At 36.3% G+C, this 15,462-nt stretch overlaps 1 long non-coding RNA gene across 2 annotated transcripts in view; it reads right to left on the bottom strand.

The window, feature by feature from the left end:
* LOC123793626 (uncharacterized) overlaps positions 1-15,462 on the bottom strand; it is a 134,364-nt gene that overhangs the window by 95,439 nt on the left and 23,463 nt on the right. For both annotated transcript variants that reach the window (XR_006780041.2, XR_015722997.1), the window contains exon 2: positions 6,253-6,341. This is a non-coding gene — a long non-coding RNA (uncharacterized LOC123793626). The remainder of the gene's footprint in view (positions 1-6,252; positions 6,342-15,462) is intronic.

The raw sequence follows: 15,462 nt of genomic DNA on the forward strand, positions 1-15,462 counted from the left end.
TTCCAACTAAGAAGAATATAGAGAGAAGCATACATAATTATGTATGTGTGTTAATTTAATACTTACAATGGGTCTATAAACCAGGTATTTTACCACATTTTTTTTAACAGATAGATAAATTAACTCTCAGAGAGGTTAAGTAAATAAATTACCCAAGGAAACACAGCTAATAAGTAGCATTAATTGTTCTGACTCTAAGTCTGTTCTTTCTAATACATGGCACTGCCACTCATTTCATTCTTATTTGATCATCCCAACAACACTGTGAGATAAGCCCTTATTATCTACCTTTTTATAAACAATGGAACAGGTTAAACGACTTGCCTGAGTTCACCTGGTCACGAAGTATTGGAACTAGGGTTCTAGGGCAGGTCTGTCTGACTCAGAAGTTCATTTTCTATGATAATTCATTGTCACTGAAACATTCTTGTAATCAAACCGCCCATTATTTTGATATTTTTGCAGACTAAGACTTTATTCATTTTAACCTTTGCTATATGATTCTGCTTGTAGATAAATGAATCTCAGACACAAGCTGGACTATTTTATAGCCGTCATTGTTTTCCTCATCCTAATCCAAACGATTCTTGGAAAACATGAAAGACTAAGAAAGGCAATAGCCTAAGAAGATAATATTGCCACATAATATTTGGAAAGTTCTGTTTTGGAAATGAGTATCCACTATTTGAGATTTTTTTAAGTGGGTCTATTGAGCTATCCATTTAAATAATTGAAAATGCATATTTTATTTATTTATACATTTTCCTATTCTACGAAGAAATTATTTAAGGAGTCTTCAGTACTTCCTCTGTTAACAGATGATTTCTAGAATATATCTTCTTTCAAAAATGAAATTAATGATTTTAGAAGCAATTCTTGATTTAGAGAGTATATTATCCATGGCACTAATAGCAAACAGATGGCACACTCAAATTAGGTTTATCTGAGGTAGGTTTATTTGTAAAGCAACTAATTGAAGAGGCATGGGAAAGTGGGGGGAAACACAAGGACTAGAGTATAAATCTGAAGCTGTCACCACCCCTAGTCCTGAGTGTGTGAGGGAAGACAGAGGTTGCTAGAATTGGGAAGGACTGAGAATTGTGTAGGAAAGGCCACTCTGAGTAAGCAGTGGACATACCAGCCTAAGGTAATTGAGGAGGATGAGAACAAGAGAACTGCTAACCCTACAGTTCTATCCTCCTGCCTTTTAATCTTGTTTCAGTGCCTCAGAATGGCCTAAGCCAATTAGAAGTCAGAGAGCATGGGGACCCAGTGAGTTAGCTATGTAGGTCGTGTAGTCTTCTGGGGAAGAATGTAGGATAGAGAAGGGCAGAGAGCAGATCTGCAGTGTCAAATGGAAATATCCAATACAGAAATTAACACTCATATTAACTAATTATTTTATAACATCAATTAGGATACATGCATATGCTGCTACAGTATATCAAAACTTTAGAATAACAATAATTGTGCTTAATAATGGCTAATCATAAATATATAAATATTCATAATCTATCTCCTACTTAAAAAAACAAAGGGGTCCAGAGCAATTTTTTAGAAAACCCCGAGGACTTTGAGTTAGGACTCCTACATTTAAGTCATTCATTAAAGGTGTGATCTTGGGCAAATCAGTTAACCTCTCAATACTTCAGTTTCTGCTCTGCAAAATAGAAATACTATGTGCCCTACCTCTCTCATGGGGTTGTGGTGATAGTCTATTGGCTACAGTGTATGAGATAGTATTTTGAAAATATAAAATATTCTTTATTTTCAAGAAGAATGTGTCACATTGAATTAGGTCATCTGGCAAACATAATTTTTTTTAAAGATTTTATTTATTTATTTGACAGAGATAGAGACAGCCAGCGAGAGAGGGAACACAAGGAGGGGGAGTGAGAGAGGAAGAAGCAGGCTCATAGTGGAGGAGTCTGATGTGGGGCTCGATCCCATAACACCAGGATCACGCCCTGAGCTGAAGGCAGACGCTTAACTGCTGTGCCACCCAGGCGCCCCTGGCAAACATAATTTTAAGATCTGTTTTAGATTTTTCTTTCTTTTTCTTTATTTTTTTCAACAAGATAGAAAATTTATTATGCTCCTTAGAAAAAAGGCATCATGGATGAACAAGTAAACATTTTAATTGAGGGTTTCCATGAATAATAAATTATGTAAGCCCACATGTATTTATATCAGAATCATGATATTTTTTCAGATTTGTTTATTTGAGAGAGAGAAAGAAAGCATGAGCAGGAGGGGCAGAAGGAGAGGGAGAGAGAATCCCAAGAGCTTTTCAAACTCAACAGTCCTCCCAAAAAATCCAATTTAAAAGTAGGCAGGAGACATGAATAGACATTTTTCCAAAGAATACATATAAATGGCCAACAGACATATGAAAAGATGCTCAACATCACTGATTATTGGGGAAATACAAATCAAAACTATGAGATATCACCTCACACCTGCCAGAATGGCTAATATCAACAACACAAGAAACAACAGGTATTGGTGAGGATGTGGAGAAAGGGGACCCTCTTGCACTGTGGGTGGGAATGCAAACTGGTGCAGCCACTATGGAAAACAGTATGGAGGTTCCTCAAAAAGCTGAAAATAGAGCTACCCTATGACTCAGCAATTGCACTACTAGGTATTTACCCAAAGGACACAAAAATACTAATTCAAAGGGATACATGCACCCCGATATTTATAGCGGTATTTGATTTTTGAAAAGGAAACTCATATTAAGAAATTATGTCTATACACTATTTAGATAAATATGAATGTGCAGTTTAGCTTAACCTGAATGTCCTGATTTCTAAGCACAACCAATTGTCTTCCTTCTGAATAACTGACAGTCATTTGTATGATAATAACCATGTAGTCACCTTACATATATGCCTAGTGTATTTCTACCAGAAAAGTGTAACAAGTGTACTTTGCCATTCTGAAAATTTCGATCCCATATTAGCAATTGTGCTTATTTAGATAAGAATAAAAAATACTCCAGAAACATGAAATAATTTACATAAGTTTTGAAACATGGGCTTAAATGTTAGTCCCGTTCCTGTTTTCATTCTGTACACTCTTCCGGCTTTATTGCCTACCCATGACTCTATCTATCAGCTATAAAGCAATAACTTCTGGGGCACCTACATGGCTCAGTAGGTTAAGCATCTGATGCTTAATTTCAGCTCAGGTCATGACTTCAGTGTTCTGTGATCAAGCCCTGAGTCAGGCTCCATGTTGGGCATGAAACCTGCTTAAGATTCTCTCTCTCCCTCTGACCCTCCCCCCTTAAAAAAAAAAAAAAAGATCAGCAGCACTAACTTGATGTTTCAAATGTCTAGTAAACAGGTATGTTAAAAATTACATATTCAGTGAAAGAATGACTTGAAGAACAAAATTGTATAAGGATAATGTTCTACTTTTACCAGTCTATTTCTGGCCTCCCCAAGTGGCCATGATAAACTTGAAAATAATAGTTATTTTTGATATAGTAAGAGGAGTGTACTAAAAATGTACAAAAGAAATGGCTGGGTAACTAATAGTTATAGTGACATAGTTCTGACCTCATATAAGGTTTTCCAACAGAAAAAAAACTTTGCAAATAGCAGCAAATCTGTTATATTTTATTGTTTCTTTTCAGACTAACATCAGGGTTTTGTTCATAATTTTTTCATGTAACTATTCTTTAGCACTGTACTTTCTGCCTCAAGAGAATTAGATACTGAGGAAGATAAATGCCCTTTATTTTTTGCCAAGATGAAAGAATTCTCCACTAAATTTGTTCTATGCTAAAATAAGATAAGAATTAAAACACATAAATTTGCATTCTCAATATAAAAGCTTACATTTAAAAAATCAAATATGAGTTAGTCGTGTCTTTTAAGTCTAGAAACATTTAAAATTAGGGCTGCAGTTATGGGCACTCAAAAAAATAGACTTTATTCACTTCAAGTCACAATTCTTTTCACTTAGAAATTTCCTTTTCAGACCAAAATTTCTCTACCTACCGTTATGTTGAACTGATATAATTTTGGACTATTTGATTTAATGATGGAACTATATGAACATTATGTGAATTAATCTAATGTATTTTATTGGGTCCATTTTTCTCCAACCGTGTATTTTGTTAAAAGTAAAATGTGAAATCTATGTTCTTATTGTGTTTTTTTCTAACACACACACACACACAAAACAAAATCATAGTTTCACTTTACCCCAGAGGAAAGACTTTATAATGAGAAATACAGCAAAAATATTTTCAATAAGTTTCATACAGTGTAAAGGAGATGGAATTTCTTAAAGCCCAAGTATTTGTAACAAATTTGAAAAGAAAGAAACATGAAGAGAAATTCCTAGAAATTCTTGTTACCAGATTTACAGAATCTTGTAGAAGACTCTATGTTAACCCTGAGCATGAGGCCTTCTAACAGAAACTGTATTTTTTGTTATCACATGGCCCTGTGGAAAGGCAGTGACTAATAAGCCATAACACAGTCCAGCCAAGAGCCTATAACAGCACAAGTTACAAAGAGGTAAGTGAACGTCAGCACTAAACTATAAGAAGGCCCCGGTTGGGGCAGGAGGGGTATTCTTCTTACCTGTGATATGTCATGGTTGAGAGGAATCCATACTATACGGCACACGCCGATGTGTTCAATTTCTTTTCCTTTCAATGCACTTTAAAAATTTTTAAATGGAGCTATAATTGGCATATGACATCACGTAAGTTTAAGGTGTCACACAACGTCTTGAACAACACATCGATTGATACACATACGTATATTGCAATATGATCACCACTGTAGCAGAGCTCACACCTGTATTACATCACATAATTCTCACTTATTTTGCATGGTGAGAACATTGCAGGTCTAGTCCCCTGGTAACTTTGAAGTATATAATACAGTCTCGTTGTGTGCTAATTTTGGGGACAAAGGAGCAAAGGTAAATCAAATTGAAGGATCGGTCCCAGATTACACAGCCAATATGGACCAATCCAGGAGCAGTTACATCTCCTGACAGCCTTTCTCTATCACTTCACCTATTTCTCTTCATAAGGTGTTTCTTGAGCAAAATGGCTGGAGCTGAGGTAGAAAAGAAGCCAAATCCCATCAAATAAAAAGTAGATGTATACCCAATTGTGTAAGCAGTTGATTGTGATTCTGATGTTAGCCTGAACATGAGGGCTGAGGCGTAGTTAGCCACAGAGGACATTTTGTAGTAAAAGTCTCATTTCTCGGCCTCATGTTTAAGTCTATTTTTTCCCAGTGTCTATCATAACTTCCCATGTCCTCTATTTTCATAAAGCACTATAAAAAGATAAATCCTATTACATAATGACAAAGCACAATGCAATTTTTCTAAGTCAAGATAGTAAATTTTGTGAAAAAATTCTGGCATTTGATTGCCTAGCTTAAAGTTTTAGCCCTAGCCGGAGTAAATGTGGGCAAGTTATTTAATCTCTCTGTGCCTCAGTTTCCCTAACTGCCAAATGAGGGTACTAGTAGTATCTTACTGGGTCATTGTGAGGAGTATAGATTAAAAATTCCTAAAACCAATGCATGGTACTTAGCGAACCCTATGTCTAAACGTTGATCATTATTGTTATTTTATTATGAAACTTTAATACAGGCATCCACCTTTAAATAAGAATATGGATGCATTTTTTTTCCTTGAGCTTTTATGGTATATCTAAAGCATATGAACAATATTTGTTAGCATTTTTAAGGTGTGCATTTATAACTCAGAAGTGGTAAATAGAAAGGAATACAGTGTAATGGCAGTTACAGTGTCCCAAGTCTGGTTTATGTTATAAATCCCAACACCTGTAGGCTTATTGAGGCAGGACAATTGCAGTATCACATTATTTGAAATAAGTTCACCTGGCTTGACATGAATCAGCTGATAATTCTGCTGTTGGTATGATAAGCCTCAGAATTTCTAATGCTTACCTTTTAAAAATTTTTCTATTTTAATTCCCACTATCCTGTCATAAATTCTTCCCCTTTTCAAAGCTAACAATATCTCACCCTCATCCTCTTATGCAATCTAATTTCTTTTTTTTTTTTAAGAGTTTATTTATTTGAGAGAGAGAAAGAGCACAGAGGGAGAGCGAGAAGACTCCCCACTGAGCAGAGAGTCCAATGCAGGGCTCGATCCTAGGACCCCGAGATCATGACCTGAGCCAAAGGCAGACGCTTACCCAACTGAGCCACCCAGGTATCCCAAAATCTCATTTTTTATTCATACCTCTTTCAATCTGACTTTTGGCTCCCACGCTCTTCTAAGGCCCACAGTGCCTGAAGGGTGTTTCTTCACTCCTTGGATGAGTCCTATACCTAGTAAGGGAATGTAAAGAATGTAAATAAAACAGCCAGTACATCCTTGGATCAGCAAGAAGGTAGCCCAATACTCATGAGCTATCCCTCTCCACAAAAGAATCTCATGGATCGATGTGTTCATTCACTTGTTTATATATTCATTTAACAAACATTTACTGAAATCTAGTCCATGTCAGGTACTGCGTTGGGTACTCTCGCCTTGCCTTCCCAATAATACTATTTATCTATTAGCAATAATCATGCCTAGGATAATCCTCATTGGCTATGATACTGTGCAAAGCTGACAGTACTGTGTACTGTTATCTACTCCAATTTATACATGAAGAAGCTAAGATTCAGAGGTTTTAGGTAACTGCCCCAAGATGGTAAGTGTTAGACACATCTTACTGAGTTTTTCCATGGATAATAAGCCAGCCAGATAATATTCATACAAGAGTAGAGCAGGCCATCATTCACGCATTCATTCATACATGCATTTATTTGTATTAATGTTGTTCTGCAGAAGTTAATTGTATGCCCCGCCTTGTGCTAGGGATTAGGAGAAAGTCTGCTTTTAGGAAAAAGGCAGGATTACTCACCAGTGCTGATGCTTTATGTATGTTAACTCACCTAGTTCAAGAATGTGCTGGCCAAGTTTTGGTCCAGAAGATTAAATAAAATTGTTCTAGCAATCCGGCTCAAGTCTAATATCCTATACCATCTGAGCCTGATTGCTGAGGTTGTCATTCTTTTTGAATAATGCTCCTTGAATTATTGCAAGCCTTTGAAAAATTTTCAGAGTTCTAAAAAAGTTGACTTTGACAACTTTTGCTATTGTTCTCATTGGTCTTATTGAAGAGCAGAATTCTACGAGTCTTTACTCCATCATGCCAGAATTCCCTCCCTGTTATGGTTTTAAACTCACTTTTTATATTGCGTTTTTATCTCATTCTTTGTGATCAAGTTCATGTTATCCTTCAGTTGCTGTAACTGAGTCTTGGCTCTGATTTGCTTTGTAATAGTTCAGTATCTCCACTGCTGAGGCGATGCTACCCTGTTTAATCCATCTTCCTAGAAATCACATGGCTAAATCCCCGCATCGATTCCCACTCTTTGTTTAAAGACTATTTAGGGGCACCTGGCTGGCTCGGTCAGTAGAACATATGACTCTAAATCTCGGGGTTGTAAGTTCAAGACCCATGTTGGGTGTAGAGATTACTTAAAAAATCTAAAAATCTTTTTAAAAAAAATACTTCCCCAAAGTCTGCCAAGGTTCATTATTCATTTCAGTAGGATTTTCCAAGGCTATGTAGTTCAACTCATCTGACTTTAAGATTTACTGTACTATCGGGGCGCCTGGGTGGCACAGCGGTTAAGTGTCTGCCTTCAGCTCAGGGCGTGATCCCGGCGTTATGGGATCGAGGCCCACATCAGGCTCTTCCGCTATGAGCCTTCTTCTTCCTCTCCCACTCCCCCTGCTTCTGTTCCCTCTCTCGCTGGCTATCTCTATCTCTGTCAAATAAATAAATAAAATCTTTAAAAAAAAAAAGATTTACTGTACTATCCTCTAGATCTCTTTCCTCACTGGCATTTTATCTTGACTCAGCTTTTCCTATAAAACACACTAGTATTGTTTTTTCTTCCCTTAGCAAGGGTCATATTGAGGGATTTATACTTCCTGAATCGATTTCCTCTTCATCCATTTTCTGCTTCCTGTCTTTCTTCTTTTTCATACTGCTGAAACTATACATAAGTTATCACAAGCTCTTAGTCTCTAAATAGTTTATTTCCTCGTCTTCCATAATTTTAAACCTTATTTCACATTACTCATCTATTTCATTCTCTTAAAGTTTCTCCCAGGTTTGCAAAACTCTTCTAGTGCTTGGCTCTCTACGTGCTTTGTGAGAGCTCCCTTTCCCATGCGCTGTAGTCTACACTCCCCACAAACAACTCAGCATCCCTGGAGCATCTATGACCTTAATCAGCTCTGATAAAAGAACTGCTTAAATCAGGTTGGAGGGCAGGTGGCCACTTTCCTGCGATTTGCTCACCTGCTTCAATGGTTTGGATCCTGAAATTCTTCTCTATCTCTCAATACAAATTGCATTCCTTACCAACCACCTTATGTCTAATTTGAACCCTATGTTGTTATTGAAAAAAATTGTTATTTTATATAGTGACCATAACTCTGCCTGGAGTCACTGTCTAGTCAGGGGGGCTGAACATGGACTCCTTTTTTAAAAATGTTAACTTACTATCCTTATAAAGCCTCCTTCCAGGCCAGGCAAGAGTACCTCCTATTTTCCCTTTCTTCTTTCTTTCTTTCTTTCTTTCTTTCTTTCTTTCTTTCTTTCTTTCTTTCTTTTTATTAAGTAAACTATATGCACAACATGGGGCTTGAACTTACAACCCCTGATATCAAGAGTTGCAGGCTTGACCAAATGAGCCAGCTAGGCGCCCTGTCTACTCCTGCTCAAACTTTGTGAGCTACTACACATAGCAGTGTGTGCGGACGATGTGGATTTCAGCCTCCGTTTTGCTGGGAACCATACCCATCTCTTCCTTCTCTCTCCTTTTCTTCCATTCTTCTGACACTCTTTTCCCTCTTCTGTCTTCCCTCAGACCCCTTCATCACTCACATATCTAGCGTAAGCATAACTTTACCTATTCTCCTCCTTGGTTGGTATTCGGATTCTCCTCATTTTTCATGACTACGAATTGCTTTAAGTTTTACTTTCTTTGTTGCTTGCTCTTAAAACAGTACCTGACCCAGTAATATCATTCAGTAATATCAATTTCTATTATTATTTTACATCTACCCATTCCAAACCCTGGGAAGACCCAAGATCTAAGATTTTCTCTGACATTAATTGCCTGTGCTGTGTAGCCTAGCTCAAGTCATTTCTTCCTCTTTTACCAAAATGTGTGTGTGTTGGGGATGGGGAATACAATGTCTAAAACTATTTACTGGCATGTGGGGATGCCATGTAAATTCCTACTACAGATTTTTGGGTCTTTTTTTTTTTTTTTTTTTGAGAGAGAGAGAGAACGCATGCGCGTGAGTGGGGGGTGGAAGCAGAGAGGGACAGAAGGAGAGGAAGAGAGAGAGAATCTCAAGCAGGCTTCCTGCCCAGTGTGAAACCCAAGGTGGGGCTCGATCTCATAACCCTGAGATCGTGACCTGAGCCACAATCAAGAGTCAGATACGTAACTGACTGAGCCACCCAGGCACCCCTTTTCTGGTCTTGTTGTGCTCATCTTTGCCTTCTGACTTTGATTTTCTGTTCAATACACAGAGATTACCTCTTTCGTGTGTCTTCCTTATCCAGTGCAATGCATAATATTGTTTTCCTTTGGTCTCTTAAAAAGGTTCCACCCATGTAGTCCCTTGCGTGGTTGACCCTTTTTGGCATGCCTGTGCCCCAATTTAATCAGGTGCCTTGAGGACCCAGTCTACTTTATGAGCTAAGTGCACACAAGCATATACGCAGATATACATATTCATGCTCGCACGCCCATGAATGAAAAACTCTCCTTAAGTGCAGAATAATTAGTCAGAATCTAAGACCCTATAGCAAGTTAAATCAGAAGACCAAACAAAGCACAAATTTACAACTGTATCATAAAAAACCTTGCACGTTCATAGAAAATTCTGCCAGCCCGAGGACTGTTCAATTAGACTCTTCGGGGGTAGAATTTATTCTAAATAAAACCTCACCTCCATGCTGTGCCATTTCTACATAAGAATTGGAGAGAACTATGCAGATCCCGCACCTGTTGAGTTATACAGAAAACCTGCAGGAAACCAAGAGTGCAAGTGCATGTGATTAAGTACAAAAGATTAGAATAAAACCCTTAGGTGGCTATGGTTTCTGCTGTTCTTTTAACTCTCCATGCTCTTGAACATCATCTATCATTAGTGGGCAAAAATCACATAATAACAAATTACTAGCCTTATGCTGAAAGTTCTTAGACAATGCAGATGATGTGAACATCTATGGCTATTCTGAGCACACAAAATGATTAAGCCAAACAGAAAGTTTATCACGTTGCGCTTGTGAGTTTTGGTAACTCGTGGCCTTGTGTTACACATGTCTGCGATTCTGGAGAGCAGATTTGGGTGCAGCTTGGTGGCAGCTCCTGCAGGGGCTAATCAGGAGAGCTGCTGTGACTAAAACTGAAGTGGAAGTTGCAGCTGCTTGGGAGATGATTTTCATTAAAGCTGCCTGCCAGTGTCAACACGGAGTCCAGACTGGATTTTAGAAACAAAATGTGACACTTGCAAGGCACTGGGGCACAGTATTCAGAATTTTCTCAGGGTGGCATTGCATCTTTTTATCTAGAATGGAAATAAAATGTTTAAGCAGTTATTGATGTAGACTCCACCCTATAACATAATGGTTAAGTGTGAACATTTCCATTATTTCCTTCTATCTAATAATTCTAATATATATATATGCAGATTTTGCCATTAAATATAGATGTCTTCAGCATTTGAACATGAATTACAGCAATGGACAGATTAGAGTATAATCTTCAGTTGTGTTAAAGTAATGAAATTGTGAGTAATGAACTACATGTATAAATATTGGTAAAAATTTGTCATTTATTCAAAGGTCAATCTTAAGTTTATATATCACTGTACTTTTTTCCTTGGTTTAAAAAAAGTAACTCTATTTATAGAATTCTTTCTAGTAAGTTAATAGATGCATAGAAAAAAAAAACACGACTTTCAGGAAACCTCTAATAGATAGCAGAATTTCTTTGGCCATTAAGATATTTAAAGGCATTTATTAAATCATATTATCTTGGTTATTTTAGTGTTAGTGTACAGATTTTGGATGATAAGATGATGTCTATAAAGTGATATAATTCTTTATTAAAATAAAGGTAGTGCTTAGAAGCTAGGTTGGCAACATAAAGACAGGAAGTATTATTTTCTAAGGGAAATAAAGTGATGATGAGTCACAGAAATGCTGTATTGTGGGGCGCCTGCGTGGCTAAGTTGGAAGAGCGTGCAACTCTTGATCTTGGGGTCATGAGTTGGAGCCCCACATTGGGTGTAGAGATTACTCTAAAAAATAAATAAATAAACTCAAAAAAAAGAGTTCTATATTATAATATTATAATAAAGGTATTTGGCTTCAGGCTTAAAAAATTCCCCTTCCCTCCATTGCTTTACACCAACAAATATATTATTTCTTTAGTGCATGCATATTATATTTGATTTTTTAAATAAGCTAAATTTATTTGAGAAGTAGTGAAAAAATATCTTAGTCCAAGACTCTTTCATGCCATCCTACTTCCAAGCACCTTCCTAGCCTATCGGATATTCCTCTTCTGCCTTTGAGAGTCGGTATTAGGATTCCACAACGAAGCCACATCTTTGACATACACCTTGTGCTCAATAAATACTAGTTTACTACGTGAATTTTTCTAGTTTCCACTACCTCAACCTATGATCCTTATTAGGCTGTGTTCCAAAATACAGAAAATCTGAATATTTGGAAGATTTTGCAGCAACGCCAGATAAGAAACACACCTATAAATTTATAATTACTGACCAGAAAAATTTAGATTGTTGTTAAAAGCATATATTTGTATCTTTTTAGACGAGTGCAATAAAATGTGTCTCATTTTAGTCACTGGGGTCTAAACTGTTTTTTTTTTCTTCATAACCAAAAGGAAAAATGAAATCAAACCACAGAATCCCTAAAAAGAAGAGTTAGTTTTTAGATACCTTTCAAATTGCCATTAACTGGCACTAGCTAAGGACATTACTATCTTAGAACATATGAGCCCAAGTTCTTCAAACACAGAAATGTACTGGTATGAAAATCTCTCAAGGTAATATAAATCCTAGGGGAGGCATAAATTTACTAAGGAAGAAAAGAAAAAAATGGTACCGCTTGATAAGACGAAGCTGCCAAAAAGCAATAGAACTTGCCTATTCCCATTCACAAGATTGACACCTGTGCTTGCAGGTGCCAAATGATAAGTTCTTCATGTGTATGTGTCATTTGAATGTGTGTGCATAACAAGTGAATATAAACACGAGTTTTTTAATTAAATTACTAAGTCCCTACAGAATGCTAGTCATTATATCAGCTCTCCCACTTCGATCTGAGAATAATTCCTGTAGGCTTAATAATACTCGGTACATGGTAACTGCTCCCAAATTATCAGTTGTTCTTTTCAGTTCCATGCACCCACTTCTGTTATCTAGACCAGGGTTTTCTAATTCAGTATCCTACCCTTGTTTGCCCTTCTAATGAGCACATTTACTCCCGATTTTATTCCGCCTCTTTCCCTTCATAACATGCTGGGTTCACTATTGGTGCATAATTGTACAATCTGAAAGAGAATTTTGAAATAAGTTTTCATATGTTAAAATCTCTCCCTTCTCACCCTGAGACTAAGGCAGTGAGTAATGTGAAAATGTCAGACACTATGACAGGGTTGGCTCCTGCATTATCTCCCCAAATGTACCTGGTATGTAGCTGTATTTTCTGCACATCCTGGCTATGTATGAAAATCTACACTTACAATTAATGTCCTTATATAGAGTTTCTGTATGCATCATATATATGTGATGGTGAATAGACTTTTCATACCTACACTTTAATTATATTTTGGACTGTATGAAAAAAGTCCTTGCCTAACATGATGAACTTGTATGAATTTTATAGAAATTTTAATTGGAAATCTTTGATTCCTTTTATTTAAGAATTCCTGTATTTAAGAGGCGCCTGGGTGGCGCAATCATTAAGCGTCCGGCTCAGGGCATGATCCTGGCGTTCTGGGATCGAGCCCCACATCAGGCTCCTCTGCTAGGAGCCTGCTTCTTCCTCTCCCACTCCCCCTGCTTGTGTTCCCTCTCTCGCTGGCTGTCTCTCTCTGTCAAATAAATAAATAAAAACCTTAAAAAAAAAAAAAGAATCCTGTATTTAAGAATCTTTTTTTCTCTTTTTTTCTTTGCTTGCTTTGTTTCTTAAATTCCACATACGAGTGAAATCATATGGTATTTGTCTTTCTCTGGTAATTCTATTTTTAATTTTTTGAGGAATCTCCCTACTGTTTTCCACAGTGGCTGCACTAATTTGCCTTCCTATCAACAATGTACAAGATCCGTTATCTCCACATCCTCACCAACACTTATTTCTTGCCTTTTTGATTCTAGCTATTCTGACGTGTGTGAGGTGATATCTCGTTGCAGTTTTGATTCGTATTTCCCTGATGATTCATGATGTTCATGAGCATCTTTTCATGTGTCTGTTGGCCATTTATATGTCTTCTTTGGAAAAATGTCTATTCAGGCACTCTGCCCACTTTTAATCAGATTATTTGTTTTGGGGTCTTCAGTCATATACGTTTCTTATATATTTTGGATATTACCTCCTTATCAGATGTATCATTTGCAAATATCATTTCCCACTTGGTAGGTTGCCTTGCTTTGTTGATGGGTTCCTTCACTATGCAAAAGCTCTTTATTTTGATGGAGTCCCAGTAGTTTATTTTTGCATGGGTTTCCTTTGCCTGAGGAGACGTATCTAGAAAAGTGTTTCTATGTCAAAGATATTACTGCCTATGTTTTCTTCTAGGAGTTTTATGGTTTCAGGTCTCACATTTACATCTTTAATCCATTGGGAGTTTATTTTTTTATATAGTGTAAGAAAGTGATCCAGTTTCATTCTTTTGCATGTAGCTGTCCATTTTTTTTTTTTTTTAACATCGTTTGGTCTTTTTCCCATTGTATATTTTGCCCCCTTTGTCATAGATTAATTGATCATATAAGTGTGGGTTTATTTCTGGGCTCTATATTCTGTTTCATTAATCTATGTGTCTATTTTTGTGCCAACACCATACTGTTTTGACTTACTTTATAGTAAAAAACTTTGTTGTATATCTGGAAATCTGGGATTATGATACCTCCAGCTTTGTCCTCCTTTTCAAAGACAAGATCGTTTTGGCTACTTGGAGTATTTTGTGTTTCATGTAAATTTAGTAGTGTTAGTTCTAGTTCTATGAAAAATGTTGTGGGTGTTCTGATAGGGGTTGCATTAAATCTGTAGGTTGCTTTGGATGGTATAGACATATTAACAATGCTGGTTCTCCCAATCCATGAGCATGGAGTATCTTTCCATGTGTTTGTGTCATCTCCAATTTCTTCGATCAGTGTTGTATAGTTTTGGAGTATAGTTCGGAGTACAGGTCTTTTACCTTCTTGGCTAAGTTTATTCTTAGATATTTTATTCTTTTTGGTGCAATTGTAAATAGGATGTTTTCTCAATTGATTTTTCTGCTGCTTCATTTTTAGTGTATAGACAGGCAACAGATTACTGAATATTAATTTTATCCCATTTGTATAGTTTTTAATGATCAAAAGTTATTGGTTATTATTTAAATCATTAAGTTATTATGTACATTAAAATATGTTATATTTAGAAAGATTGTTTTCAGTGAGATCCCCTAAGTACACATTAATATATCTCGTTCTATACCTCAAAACTCATAATAAAAACAAATAACAGTCACATATAAACTTCAAAATTCAAATTTTCTGCTGATTTATATGCTGACCTATTATTTAAAAGAAAACCAGTAGCTCCAATATATTTTTCTACAAACATCTTGGTAGAAGTTTTAATAGTCAATAAATATATGAAAAGTGAATATCGAGATGGAGGAGAAGGGAAAGTCATTAAATAATATAATGATACATATTTGGCAGTAAGATAAATTTAAAAATTTTCCATTTATATATACCTATATTCTGTTAATAACACTAACTTGTGTACATATGGAACAGCTGGAAAAAATTCTTCTGGCATAATATTCAAACTTCAGAAACAAATTGCAGACCAGGTGACTAGCAGTAATTTTCAGTACATTTGAGCTTTAATATATGAAAAGTCTCCCTGGAACTTTATACCACTAATTATGATAGAGAAGAATTCTTGACTTCATATGTCAGCAAACGTATGTTAAAAATGACTAATACTGCAAATATGCAATAATAACCCCCATATTACTCCCTCCCTTCCTTTTTCTCTCTCTCTCTCTCACACACACACAATCATTATGCTGTGAAGATTTTTTAAAGTCTAACCATTTTTATCTTAGACATAACAATTTTTTC

This window comes from Ursus americanus, chromosome 35, assembly GCF_024610735.1.
Source record: "Ursus americanus isolate L20-20 chromosome 35, mUrsAme1.1.p, whole genome shotgun sequence".
Lineage (NCBI taxonomy): Eukaryota > Metazoa > Chordata > Mammalia > Carnivora > Ursidae > Ursus > Ursus americanus.